This window comes from Sinohyriopsis cumingii, unplaced genomic scaffold, assembly GCF_028554795.1.
Source record: "Sinohyriopsis cumingii isolate HCF-2022 unplaced genomic scaffold, ASM2855479v2 utg001699l, whole genome shotgun sequence".
NCBI classification, from domain to species: Eukaryota; Metazoa; Mollusca; class Bivalvia; order Unionida; family Unionidae; genus Sinohyriopsis; species Sinohyriopsis cumingii.
Genome location: NW_028316035.1, coordinates 22,886 through 38,716, shown reverse-complemented (window position 1 = coordinate 38,716; position 15,831 = coordinate 22,886). Strand labels below are relative to the sequence as shown.

General features: G+C 35.6%; 2 pseudogenes; both read left to right on the top strand.

Moving 5' to 3' along the window:
- The first annotated feature begins 2,628 nt into the window (after positions 1-2,628).
- LOC149771727 (MAP kinase-interacting serine/threonine-protein kinase 1 pseudogene) lies at positions 2,629-3,597 on the top strand (annotated as a pseudogene).
- Positions 3,598-10,362: 6,765 nt separating this feature from the next.
- On the top strand, positions 10,363-11,331 carry LOC149771726 (MAP kinase-interacting serine/threonine-protein kinase 1 pseudogene; annotated as a pseudogene).
- Positions 11,332-15,831: the final 4,500 nt, after the last annotated feature.

Here is a 15,831-nt window from a genome sequence, read left to right as displayed (position 1 = left end):
CACAGTTGTTCGTTACGAAGAAAACTTAGGAGTATCCGCCATTGAATCAGGGTATGAATGTTCAATCCTGTAACAATATAATACAAGAAAAAGACACGAGTTCGCACCTATCGGTAGTTCCAACCATGCTAGTTTATCCTAATTGCGTCTGCTAATTTCCACCTTCAGCCAGTGGTAATCAAGAATAGTTCAATTTTCAAAACTGCTCGACACACTTCGTTCAGTATGAGACATCTTGGAGAAAATTCAATAATTGTTCGCCGATTTTGACGTTTGGACAACTAATGGCAGGCAGTGCCGTTTGCATTCGAATAGTCTTGGATTTCACCAGTGAACGAAAGGTAAGATCCGAACAACATCGAGTGCGCAGTTTTTCGGATCTTACCTTTCGGTCAATCGTGAAAAATGAACTCTTCTTGATTACGACTGGCTTACGTTGGAGATTAGCAGACGCTATTAGGATAAACTAACAGAGTCGGACCTACCGAGCGGTGGGGACTCGTGTCTTCCCTTGTGTTATATTGTTACAGGTTAGAAGCGTCATCCTTTGATTCATGGACGAATACTCCTAATTTTCACTGTAACGAACCCCTTTTAGAATAAGGCACTTTACAGATAATACCCAATATACCTGGGAGGCCGTATACATTTATTTGTACCGATACCTATGTAAGCACAATCGGAGACTAGTAATCGGAATCTATATTGGGATGGAATACGGAAGAGATGGGAAGCTATCTCGTCTGCTTTTAACAAAGCGTGATGTTTATTCACCTACATGACGTTTGGATCACTGGCGAGATGGCCTTTAAAAAACATAGTATACGTATGATTCCGCCTTGCCATTTGTATGGTCAATACACTGATTCTAAATCCACACAATACTGCGTTGTCCGCAAACAGCAACTGACCGTTATAGAATTACTGGTGCAATAAGGGATACATTTTTGGGCATCGACGCAAAATAACCTCTAAATTACAAATGAGATTAATGACAGCAATATATATAAATAAAGTTTTAGTTGATTATGTAACATCAATAATGAAAGCCAAACGATTAGATATGTTTTAAGGTGCACAAGAGTACTTCATTTATATAGTTTTTATCATACCATGAAACAAATTGATCATCTTTGGACCGCGTGCTTTGTCTGACGAAACAGGGTTAATGGGAGCGTTAAATAAAAAAGAAAGACCTCTAATTCATACGATCATCGAAATTATATCAAGCGCATGTGAAATTGTTTGTTCTCATATACTTGTATAAAAAGTTTTCATTTATCTTGAATAAGTTTTTGTTTATTATTAAAATAAAAATCGTATGGCTATAAGCTAGATACATAGTATTATTCAGTGAAAGACAACTCCTGGACACTGCTGGAGTCCCGACAATACTTAAGTATGAAAGCCTTGAATTTGCAATGGTTGCAAGGAAGAAAAAAAGGACGTTATAAATATATGGAAGCCCGTGCATATCAATTATCTTGAACCATTTTTCAAGTTGTTTGCAGAAATGCATTTTAGATACCACATCGGTTACCATTAACGATGCCATTTGAAAATAACTATAGTCTACTTTCAATAATATTTATTGAAGGAAAATAAACATCTTCATATATAACTTAAAGACTGCGATGTTTTCGGATTTTGTACAACCAAAAAGCTTGTTAAAAGTTGTTTTGAATTTGACAAAGAGAGAGAAAGAAAGAGATTTTAGAAGTATTTTTGAAATTGAATATTAGACAGAAACATTATTTCATTGCATAGACTAGCCAGGCGATCATCTATGTTGAATCAATGATAGATGGTACATGTTACTAACAGAAATATAAGATTTAAAAGAATTTCTTTATGAAAATATTTTCTCATAAAATAAGAAAACATCGATCAATTATGTTTTTGGCAAATGACTATTCGTGATAGCACTGTAAAGAAATAAATATCAACTAAAAGCTTGTTAAACAAATTTCTTGTTTTCGTTTGTTCTAGTAATTGTTTCCACTTTATAACTGTGATATGTACTCTTCTATTCCAAGGTGTGAATCAATCATCACAGCGAGGCCAGAGGAACTGCCGTGAGTGCCTAATTAAGTGCTTACTCAGTGTCAGTAGGGGATTTATTTGAATACTGTTGAATTTTAGTCGTATCGACAGGATGACACGAGCCAATCAGGAAGCTAATTGTCATCAACCGATCACATATATAAAAGGTGCTGACATTACGGTACTTTAAACGGACTGAATATAGAGATGGATAACGATTTTAAGGACATGGAAAGCCATAATTTACGGGATGCAGAGAAAAACGCAAGTTTAAATCGTAATACACCAAGACTCCTAAAGAAGACAAAAAGGGCAGCTGATATTCCTGTTACAAAATTTCATGATTTGTACAGACCAACAGGAGAAATCTTAGGAAATGGTACTATTGATTCAGTGCAGACATTTATAAATATTTCCAACAGCAAAGAATATGCTGTAAAGATCATTAAAAACAACACGATCCGATCCAGCAGCAAAGTCTTCAAAGAAATAGAAATATACAACTTATGTCAAGGTCAGGAGAACATCTTACAGCTTTATGAATACTTTGAAGAAGAAGGTCGATTTTATTTGGTCTTTGACAAGATGTTGGGAGGAACCTTGTTTGACAATATTGAGAGAAGGGGTCATCTGACTGAGACAGAAGCCAGTTTAATAGTGAAATGCATCACACGAGCCTTGGATTTCCTCCACAATAAAGGAATAGTCCACAGGGATCTAAAGCTAGAAAACATATTGTGTGAAAAGAAAGAAATATTCCCGATACGAATATGTGATTTTGACTTGGCAAGTGGTGTGCCTGTTGAAAGTCAGAAGGATATGTGTTCCACGCCAGATCTCCTGACGCCAGTCGGCACAGAAGATTATATGGCTCCTGAAGTTGTTAAAGTTTGGCTTGGTGAATCCTTATCCTATGACAAGAACTGTGATCTCTGGAGCCTGGGAATAATCATGTACATCATGCTGTGCGGTTACCATCCATTTTATGGCGACTGTGGAGGTGGTTGTGGGTGGAACAGTGATGTGATGTGTCGGGACTGCCAGGACATGCTTTTCAGCAGCATCAAAAATGATGTTTATGAGTTTCCAGAAAACGATTGGAGTGTAATCTCAGACAGTGCCAAAGACCTCATTCGTCACTTGCTGGTGCGAGATCCACGCAAGCGTTATTCTACCGAGCAGGTCTTCAACCACCCCTGGGTATCTTGCCCACCGGCTGCTACTTCTCTTGCTACACCAACAATGCTTTCTAGGAATAGCAGTACCAAGGATTTGGAGCCATTTGCTGAGACTGCTATTTCAATCAACCGCATGCTGCAGCAGCATCTAATTATTCACAAGCCGCCAAGTTATCCTTATAATGACGAAAATGAGGGAAATGAAAACGATGAAATCAATTTTGAAGAAATTGTAGTACCACCATTAAAATTGTCCCCATCTGCTTCCAGCTTGACAAAACATCAGTCAAGTTTGGTGCCCGGAACCAATGTTCGTTCAACAGAATTCGATAGTGGCTGTACACTGCCGGGCATCAGTCATTCACAGGACGAATAGTTATTTAGTGATATTTTCATCTGAATAACTTTTATTTTGAAAATAATTACAAACACGTGACTAACTTTGCTACATCAAGTTTACGATAAGGACTGATTATTCAAAATATGCTGCCTTTGATGAAAAGTTTAGGATTTGTTCTGATTTTCATCAATCCAGATTGTCTTGTTTCGAAGAGTACATTTTAAGAGTGGGTGGGTGGGATTATACAACCTAAAGAGTTTTCATCTCTTATAATGTAGATGAAACAAATTGTCCGGAGTATATATGTGCATATATCACTTTCGTTGAATTGTTGCTAAATTGTAATTGACTTTTATTCTGTAAAATGCTGATTGTTGTAATAAAATACGACTGAATTTTATATGATCGTTAATACCAATTCATGGTTCTGAATGTCTTTGAAAGGAGAGATTATTCAGTATTTGTGTTAATAATCAACGAGTGCTTTGATTTTATAATTGTGCTGTTATTCATGAATGAGGTTGGTGGAATGTAAAATGTTCTCTGATGCTTAAAATGACGTGTCAAAATAGTGATATTTTATATCTAAAGTGCCAGTATATCACCAGGTGTTAATATGTAAATCTTACTCAGTTTGATTTCTAATATTTCTTCATTAACTAAATTCATACTAGCATCTTGATTTTTTTCTTCAGTGTATTTCGCAATTATATTTCATTCTCATTTATCGGACACTTGTAAGTTATAACAAATAGATATATTGGAGAATTGCATTTTTTAATAAAAAGTCCCATTTCTATGAAATATTGTTTTCCTTTGTGAAATTAAATTTTGTATTAGATGTGATTTGTAATTTTCAATAATCTCTCTCTCTGTCTATCTATCTATCAGAAAAATTATATTAGAAGAAACGAAACAACTCAGCTATGTACACATGTACAAATTTCTACCCCAAATTTCAATTTTTAGTTTTAACATACCCAATAAATCGAAACTCATTTGATACTTGGGAAATATATGTAGCTACTAAATTTCTGACTCACGCTTAAACAGATTTGTTCCGTTTAATTGGTAGTGTTGTGGTTTGAGCTGTGAAATAAGGATTCGGAAAATGTCCCCAAGGCATACGTGCTTAAAACAACACTTGACACAAGCGGCGACATGGATTAAGTCTGACAATAGGATAATCTGAAATGTTTGCACGATTCAAAGGAACTAACTGTTATGGCTAATTACATTGAATAAATAATTACATGTTTATTGGTGAGCCATTTACTAAATACCGTGCTTATGTGTTGATTATCTACTTGTGATTGATGCTATTCTTTTGTAGACATGATGAACAGAATATTGTTTACTTGTTCTTTTAAAAACTAAACTATCAGAGCTTTATTAAACAGACATGATATCGCTTTTGATGCTTTGAGGATGCAGACCGACAAAGAAGTTTTCTAAAACTCAGATTCACTCAAATGATTTTCGGCAGATAATTATCATTGCATACATATATTTAAGTATAGTTTGTCTTTCCACACAACAATGTTTGCATGCAGTGCTACGGGTGAGATATAGAAACCACCTGTAATTGGTAATTCTCACAAGCTCCGCTGCTTTAAGGACATTATACTTTTAATCAAGGGGTCTTGGGGAAAACTAACTGAAATTCACTTTTCTGGTCTTCCCTTAGAGATCCCAAACTGAGAGTTAAGGATCAAAGTAGAACAAAAGTTTGGAGCAAAAGTTTTGAAGGAAAGGATGACCACCGTCTGGGGCTTTCCTTCAGTATTTACATGAGTTAGGCTGCTGTACATGTCGGAGGACGCCAGGAGGGTGCCTCTTTTTACATACATTATGGGATTTGGTATCAAATCATGGTATAGATGATGCCATCAGTTTCGTAACTGTAGCAGGTGTGGTACCACGGGCCTCCCACCAACGGATTGTCCATAACCGGTACAACAACAAGAAAACATGCCTCAAAACTCAGTAATGATTGATGAAATGGCCTATGATCGTCAGAGGGTTCCAGATCCTGGGGGAGAGATGGAACAGATCTCAGGAAACCCACCCCACTGAAATGCCGCAACATCGAACCAGGTCATACTGGGTATGCAGTGCGAAATTGAGGTTGGAAGCTCAAACGGTCCTAAAACTTCTCAATCCACGTCCACATAATGGACTAGTTATACAAATACGAGTGCACGTGAGAAGAAGGGGGCAAAGGGTAAAAAAAGAAAACAACAAAGCAAACGAAACACAAAAACCTACCACCCCATATTTATTTATGGAAGAACCAAGTTTCTAGCATAAAACAAATCCGCTCATCGAGTCTAAAATAATAGTGAACGAGAGTGAGGAGGTTGAGAGCCCTCAACACACAAATTTTCCACTGTCAATTTTACTATATGTTATTGCAATTGAAACATTATATAAGAATATTGAAAATAATAGCAATTAATTGGAAATTGGCGGGCAAATGACCCAGGAGCTCCCCCAAATTGAATCAAACAACAAGTGAAGGCTTTAGGAATATTTTATGGAAAGAATTTAGACGAACTTAATTACAACCAAATATTAAAGAAAGTTGAGGAACAGATAGAAATTTGGTCATAGGTTCTCTAAACCTAATGGAATTCTTACAAGCCTATAAGACCTACATTTATTGCCAAATTGATTATGTAACACAAAAATAGATTTGATAGAACCAATGATAAACATTCTTTTCTTTTCATGAAATCCTTATTTAATATGTACATGTTGAAATGTGCAAGTGACACAGATACTCCTATATGCACCCATATTAGACATATCCGCTCACCCGTACCCTCATATACACACACATACTTACACACACACACACACTTACTGCTCATACATACGTTGTAAAACGCTTATACTAATTTTACATAATACGTAAGTTTCTAGCTAACGTATAGGCGAGGAATTTATAATAATAAATTATTTTACGTCTACTTATCAATTAACATAATAACTTTACATAGAATTTAAAACAAATGAAATTACTATTCAAGTTTTAAATTTAGAGATATAGTATTGATTGAAATACAAAGTGTATACAAAATTGTATAAGCGTGAAAGGTCATGTTAAAAGGATAGACAAGGTAAAGTACAGAAAAAGCTCGTGCGAAAAGAAGAGATAGTGTTAACACGTGCGGCTTGGGGTATTCTTGAATTAACGTGTTGACCGGTAAACGTGGGTTGAAACATGCAGGCAAAAAGACGGTGTACTAAAGAATCAGGAGATTAGAAAAGGATACATAATTGGATATATTTAAAGAAAAAGGTAAGTAGTGAGTATTATTCTAGACTTATGCCACTTACTATTTAACAAATTTAAAGAGAACATAATAACCCAGCTAGACACCATTTGTCAATAAAGTGAAGAAGGTTAAGTCTGGAAATGTCAGCTCTGATTCTACATTTTAGGCAAGAGAGAAAGAAGAATAGCAAGGTGTTACTGGTTACCACTTCTTTATGATAATATGCATGGATACATTTAATCCATATAGCATATTTGTATCCAGCGCATAATAAAAGCCACAAGTCCGCGATTTCAGGTTCCGGAAACAAGGCCCCATAGAAGAAACTTAGGATAAGACCAAATTTAAGGAATGTAAAAAGTACCGAAGGAGTTTCGAGAGTTTTTTTCAGCCATTTAATTATGAGCTGTTGTAAAGCGAGTATTAAATTGCATTCGAAAATTAAATGGTCAGTGATTTCAGTCCCACCGCAAAAAAAAGTGCATAACTTGAATTAGGGAATATTTTTAAAAAATATGTGTTTTACAGGTAAAATGTCGTGTATGATTTTAAAACACACATATCTAGTGATGGTGTATAGGAATTTATTTTGCAGGTGTTTTTTGTTGTTGAAATATTGGGGGAGTTTAAGTCATATAATTTGGTTATTTTGGGTTCAAGAAGGTGACTTTGTAGTTGTCGTTGATATAATATTTTTGTAGGGTCTTAACCAAAACTGAGACCAGGATTATTTTATGAATTGAGATTGAAATATAAATTATTCTGTTTATATGGATCCGTAGAATACGTTATATCCAACGGGATCTTCTTATATAAACCGCAAAATGAATTGGGACTGGGACTATGCTATTTGCATCACAAACACACAATATATATTTTAAGTAGAATAAGGCACAGTTGTTCGTTACGAAGAAAACTTAGGAGTATCCGCCATTGAATCAGGGTATGAATGTTCAATCCTGTAACAATATAATACAAGAAAAAGACACGAGTTCGCACCTATCGGTAGTTCCAACCATGCTAGTTTATCCTAATTGCGTCTGCTAATTTCCACCTTCAGCCAGTGGTAATCAAGAATAGTTCAATTTTCAAAACTGCTCGACACACTTCGTTCAGTATGAGACATCTTGGAGAAAATTCAATAATTGTTCGCCGATTTTGACGTTTGGACAACTAATGGCAGGCAGTGCCGTTTGCATTCGAATAGTCTTGGATTTCACCAGTGAACGAAAGGTAAGATCCGAACAACATCGAGTGCGCAGTTTTTCGGATCTTACCTTTCGGTCAATCGTGAAAAATGAACTTTTCTTGATTACGACTGGCTTACGTTGGAGATTAGCAGACGCTATTAGGATAAACTAACAGAGTCGGACCTACCGAGCGGTGGGGACTCGTGTCTTCCCTTGTGTTATATTGTTACAGGTTAGAAGCGTCATCCTTTGATTCATGGACGAATACTCCTAATTTTCACTGTAACGAACCCCTTTTAGAATAAGGCACTTTACAGATAATACCCAATATACCTGGGAGGCCGTATACATTTATTTGTACCGATACCTATGTAAGCACAATCGGAGACTAGTAATCGGAATCTATATTGGGATGGAATACGGAAGAGATGGGAAGCTATCTCGTCTGCTTTTAACAAAGCGTGATGTTTATTCACCTACATGACGTTTGGATCACTGGCGAGATGGCCTTTAAAAAACATAGTATACGTATGATTCCGCCTTGCCATTTGTATGGTCAATACACTGATTCTAAATCCACACAATACTGCGTTGTCCGCAAACAGCAACTGACCGTTATAGAATTACTGGTGCAATAAGGGATACATTTTTGGGCATCGACGCAAAATAACCTCTAAATTACAAATGAGATTAATGACAGCAATATATATAAATAAAGTTTTAGTTGATTATGTAACATCAATAATGAAAGCCAAACGATTAGATATGTTTTAAGGTGCACAAGAGTACTTCATTTATATAGTTTTTATCATACCATGAAACAAATTGATCATCTTTGGACCGCGTGCTTTGTCTGACGAAACAGGGTTAATGGGAGCGTTAAATAAAAAAGAAAGACCTCTAATTCATACGATCATCGAAATTATATCAAGCGCATGTGAAATTGTTTGTTCTCATATACTTGTATAAAAAGTTTTCATTTATCTTGAATAAGTTTTTGTTTATTATTAAAATAAAAATCGTATGGCTATAAGCTAGATACATAGTATTATTCAGTGAAAGACAACTCCTGGACACTGCTGGAGTCCCGACAATACTTAAGTATGAAAGCCTTGAATTTGCAATGGTTGCAAGGAAGAAAAAAAGGACGTTATAAATATATGGAAGCCCGTGCATATCAATTATCTTGAACCATTTTTCAAGTTGTTTGCAGAAATGCATTTTAGATACCACATCGGTTACCATTAACGATGCCATTTGAAAATAACTATAGTCTACTTTCAATAATATTTATTGAAGGAAAATAAACATCTTCATATATAACTTAAAGACTGCGATGTTTTCGGATTTTGTACAACCAAAAAGCTTGTTAAAAGTTGTTTTGAATTTGACAAAGAGAGAGAAAGAAAGAGATTTTAGAAGTATTTTTGAAATTGAATATTAGACAGAAACATTATTTCATTGCATAGACTAGCCAGGCGATCATCTATGTTGAATCAATGATAGATGGTACATGTTACTAACAGAAATATAAGATTTAAAAGAATTTCTTTATGAAAATATTTTCTCATAAAATAAGAAAACATCGATCAATTATGTTTTTGGCAAATGACTATTCGTGATAGCACTGTAAAGAAATAAATATCAACTAAAAGCTTGTTAAACAAATTTCTTGTTTTCGTTTGTTCTAGTAATTGTTTCCACTTTATAACTGTGATATGTACTCTTCCATTCCAAGGTGTGAATCAATCATCACAGCGAGGCCAGAGGAACTGCCGTGAGTGCCTAATTAAGTGCTTACTCAGTGTCAGTAGGGGATTTATTTGAATACTGTTGAATTTTAGTCGTATCGACAGGATGACACGAGCCAATCAGGAAGCTAATTGTCATCAACCGATCACATATATAAAAGGTGCTGACATTACGGTACTTTAAACGGACTGAATATAGAGATGGATAACGATTTTAAGGACATGGAAAGCCATAATTTACGGGATGCAGAGAAAAACGCAAGTTTAAATCGTAATACACCAAGACTCCTAAAGAAGACAAAAAGGGCAGCTGATATTCCTGTTACAAAATTTCATGATTTGTACAGACCAACAGGAGAAATCTTAGGAAATGGTACTATTGATTCAGTGCAGACATTTATAAATATTTCCAACAGCAAAGAATATGCTGTAAAGATCATTAAAAACAACACGATCCGATCCAGCAGCAAAGTCTTCAAAGAAATAGAAATATACAACTTATGTCAAGGTCAGGAGAACATCTTACAGCTTTATGAATACTTTGAAGAAGAAGGTCGATTTTATTTGGTCTTTGACAAGATGTTGGGAGGAACCTTGTTTGACAATATTGAGAGAAGGGGTCATCTGACTGAGACAGAAGCCAGTTTAATAGTGAAATGCATCACACGAGCCTTGGATTTCCTCCACAATAAAGGAATAGTCCACAGGGATCTAAAGCTAGAAGACATATTGTGTGAAAAGAAAGAAATATTCCCGATACGAATATGTGATTTTGACTTGGCAAGTGGTGTGCCTGTTGAAAGTCAGAAGGATATGTGTTCCACGCCAGATCTCCTGACGCCAGTCGGCACAGCAGATTATATGGCTCCTGAAGTTGTTAAAGTTTGGCTTGGTGAATCCTTATCCTATGACAAGAAATGTGATCTCTGGAGCCTGGGAATAATCATGTACATCATGCTGTGCGGTTACCATCCATTTTATGGCGACTGTGGAGGTGGTTGTGGGTGGAACAGTGATGTGATGTGTCGGGACTGCCAGGACATGCTTTTCAGCAGCATCAAAAATGATGTTTATGAGTTTCCAGAAAACGATTGGAGTGTAATCTCAGACAGTGCCAAAGACCTCATTCGTCACTTGCTGGTGCGAGATCCACGCAAGCGTTATTCTACCGAGCAGGTCTTCAACCACCCCTGGGTATCTTGCCCACCGGCTGCTACTTCTCTTGCTACACCAACAATGCTTTCTAGGAATAGCAGTACCAAGGATTTGGAGCCATTTGCTGAGACTGCTATTTCAATCAACCGCATGCTGCAGCAGCATCTAATTATTCACAAGCCGCCAAGTTATCCTTATAATGACGAAAATGAGGGAAATGAAAACGATGAAATCAATTTTGAAGAAATTGTAGTACCACCATTAAAATTGTCCCCATCTGCTTCCAGCTTGACAAAACATCAGTCAAGTTTGGTGCCCGGAACCAATGTTCGTTCAACAGAATTCGATAGTGGCTGTACACTGCCGGGCATCAGTCATTCACAGGACGAATAGTTATTTAGTGATATTTTCATCTGAATAACTTTTATTTTGAAAATAATTACAAACACGTGACTAACTTTGCTACATCAAGTTTACGATAAGGACTGATTATTCAAAATATGCTGCCTTTGATGAAAAGTTTAGGATTTGTTCTGATTTTCATCAATCCAGATTGTCTTGTTTCGAAGAGTACATTTTAAGAGTGGGTGGGTGGGATTATACAACCTAAAGAGTTTTCATCTCTTATAATGTAGATGAAACAAATTGTCCGGAGTATATATGTGCATATATCACTTTCGTTGAATTGTTGCTAAATTGTAATTGACTTTTATTCTGTAAAATGCTGATTGTTGTAATAAAATACGACTGAATTTTATATGATCGTTAATACCAATTCATGGTTCTGAATGTCTTTGAAAGGAGAGATTATTCAGTATTTGTGTTAATAATCAACGAGTGCTTTGATTTTATAATTGTGCTGTTATTCATGAATGAGGTTGGTGGAATGTAAAATGTTCTCTGATGCTTAAAATGACGTGTCAAAATAGTGATATTTTATATCTAAAGTGCCAGTATATCACCAGGTGTTAATATGTAAATCTTACTCAGTTTGATTTCTAATATTTCTTCATTAACTAAATTCATACTAGCATCTTGATTTTTTTCTTCAGTGTATTTCGCAATTATATTTCATTCTCATTTATCGGACACTTGTAAGTTATAACAAATAGATATATTGGAGAATTGCATTTTTTAATAAAAAGTCCCATTTCTATGAAATATTGTTTTCCTTTGTGAAATTAAATTTTGTATTAGATGTGATTTGTAATTTTCAATAATCTCTCTCTCTGTCTATCTATCTATCAGAAAAATTATATTAGAAGAAACGAAACAACTCAGCTATGTACACATGTACAAATTTCTACCCCAAATTTCAATTTTTAGTTTTAACATACCCAATAAATCGAAACTCATTTGATACTTGGGAAATATATGTAGCTACTAAATTTCTGACTCACGCTTAAACAGATTTGTTCCGTTTAATTGGTAGTGTTGTGGTTTGAGCTGTGAAATAAGGATTCGGAAAATGTCCCCAAGGCATACGTGCTTAAAACAACACTTGACACAAGCGGCGACATGGATTAAGTCTGACAATAGGATAATCTGAAATGTTTGCACGATTCAAAGGAACTAACTGTTATGGCTAATTACATTGAATAAATAATTACATGTTTATTGGTGAGCCATTTACTAAATACCGTGCTTATGTGTTGATTATCTACTTGTGATTGATGCTATTCTTTTGTAGACATGATGAACAGAATATTGTTTACTTGTTCTTTTAAAAACTAAACTATCAGAGCTTTATTAAACAGACATGATATCGCTTTTGATGCTTTGAGGATGCAGACCGACAAAGAAGTTTTCTAAAACTCAGATTCACTCAAATGATTTTCGGCAGATAATTATCATTGCATACATATATTTAAGTATAGTTTGTCTTTCCACACAACAATGTTTGCATGCAGTGCTACGGGTGAGATATAGAAACCACCTGTAATTGGTAATTCTCACAAGCTCCGCTGCTTTAAGGACATTATACTTTTAATCAAGGGGTCTTGGGGAAAACTAACTGAAATTCACTTTTCTGGTCTTCCCTTAGAGATCCCAAACTGAGAGTTAAGGCTCAAAGTAGAACAAAAGTTTGGAGCAAAAGTTTTGAAGGAAAGGATGACCACCGTCTGGGGCTTTCCTTCAGTATTTACATGAGTTAGGCTGCTGTACATGTCGGAGGACGCCAGGAGGGTGCCTCTTTTTACATACATTATGGGATTTGGTATCAAATCATGGTATAGATGATGCCATCAGTTTCGTAACTGTAGCAGGTGTGGTACCACGGGCCTCCCACCAACGGATTGTCCATAACCGGTACAACAACAAGAAAACATGCCTCAAAACTCAGTAATGATTGATGAAATGGCCTATGATCGTCAGAGGGTTCCAGATCCTGGGGGAGAGATGGAACAGATCTCAGGAAACCCACCCCACTGAAATGCCGCAACATCGAACCAGGTCATACTGGGTATGCAGTGCGAAATTGAGGTTGGAAGCTCAAACGGTCCTAAAACTTCTCAATCCACGTCCACATAATGGACTAGTTATACAAATACGAGTGCACGTGAGAAGAAGGGGGCAAAGGGTAAAAAAAGAAAACAACAAAGCAAACGAAACACAAAAACCTACCACCCCATATTTATTTATGGAAGAACCAAGTTTCTAGCATAAAACAAATCCGCTCATCGAGTCTAAAATAATAGTGAGCGAGAGTGAGGAGGTTGAGAGCCCTCAACACACAAATTTTCCACTGTCAATTTTACTATATGTTATTGCAATTGAAACATTATATAAGAATATTGAAAATAATAGCAATTAATTGGAAATTGGCGGGCAAATGACCCAGGAGCTCCCCCAAATTGAATCAAACAACAAGTGAAGGCTTTAGGAATATTTTATGGAAAGAATTTAGACGAACTTAATTACAACCAAATATTAAAGAAAGTTGAGGAACAGATAGAAATTTGGTCATAGGTTCTCTAAACCTAATGGAATTCTTACAAGCCTATAAGACCTACATTTATTGCCAAATTGATTATGTAACACAAAAATAGATTTGATAGAACCAATGATAAACATTCTTTTCTTTTCATGAAATCCTTATTTAATATGTACATGTTGAAATGTGCAAGTGACACAGATACTCCTATATGCACCCATATTAGACATATCCGCTCACCCGTACCCTCATATACACACACATACTTACACACACACACACACACTTACTGCTCATACATACGTTGTAAAACGCTTATACTAATTTTACATAATACGTAAGTTCCTAGCTAACGTATAGGCGAGGAATTTATAATAATAAATTATTTTACGTCTACTTATCAATTAACATAATAACTTTACATAGAATTTAAAACAAATGAAATTACTATTCAAGTTTTAAATTTAGAGATATAGTATTGATTGAAATACAAAGTGTATACAAAATTGTATAAGCGTGAAAGGTCATGTTAAAAGGATAGACAAGGTAAAGTACAGAAAAAGCTCGTGCGAAAAGAAGAGATAGTGTTAACACGTGCGGCTTGGGGTATTCTTGAATTAACGTGTTGACCGGTAAACGTGGGTTGAAACATGCAGGCAAAAAGACGGTGTACTAAAGAATCAGGAGATTAGAAAAGGATACATAATTGGATATATTTAAAGAAAAAGGTAAGTAGTGAGTATTATTCTAGACTTATGCCACTTACTATTTAACAAATTTAAAGAGAACATAATAACCCAGCTAGACACCATTTGTCAATAAAGTGAAGAAGGTTAAGTCTGGAAATGTCAGCTCTGATTCTACATTTTAGGCAAGAGAGAAAGAAGAATAGCAAGGTGTTACTGGTTACCACTTCTTTATGATAATATGCATGGATACATTTAATCCATATAGCATATTTGTATCCAGCGCATAATAAAAGCCACAAGTCCGCGATTTCAGGTTCCGGAAACAAGGCCCCATAGAAGAAACTTAGGATAAGACCAAATTTAAGGAATGTAAAAAGTACCGAAGGAGTTTCGAGAGTTTTTTTCAGCCATTTAATTATGAGCTGTTGTAAAGCGAGTATTAAATTGCATTCGAAAATTAAATGGTCAGTGATTTCAGTCCCACCGCAAAAAAAAGTGCATAACTTGAATTAGGGAATATTTTTAAAAAATATGTGTTTTACAGGTAAAATGTCGTGTATGATTTTAAAACACACATATCTAGTGATGGTGTATAGGAATTTATTTTGCAGGTGTTTTTTGTTGTTGAAATATTGGGGGAGTTTAAGTCATATAATTTGGTTATTTTGGGTTCAAGAAGGTGACTTTGTAGTTGTCGTTGATATAATATTTTTGTAGGGTCTTAACCAAAACTGAGACCAGGATTATTTTATGAATTGAGATTGAAATATAAATTATTCTGTTTATATGGATCCGTAGAATACGTTATATCCAACGGGATCTTCTTATATAAACCGCAAAATGAATTGGGACTGGGACTATGCTATTTGCATCACAAACACACAATATATATTTTAAGTAGAATAAGGCACAGTTGTTCGTTACGAAGAAAACTTAGGAGTATCCGTCATTGAATCAGGGTATGAATGTTCAATCCTGTAACAATATAATACAAGAAAAAGACACGAGTTCGCACCTATCGGTAGTTCCAACCATGCTAGTTTATCCTAATTGCGTCTGCTAATTTCCACCTTCAGCCAGTGGTAATCAAGAATAGTTCAATTTTCAAAACTGCTCGACACACTTCGTTCAGTATGAGACATCTTGGAGAAAATTCAATAATTGTTCGCCGATTTTGACGTTTGGACAACTAATGGCAGGCAGTGCCGTTTGCATTCGAATAGTCTTGGATTTCACCAGTGAACGAAAGGTAAGATCCGAACAACATCG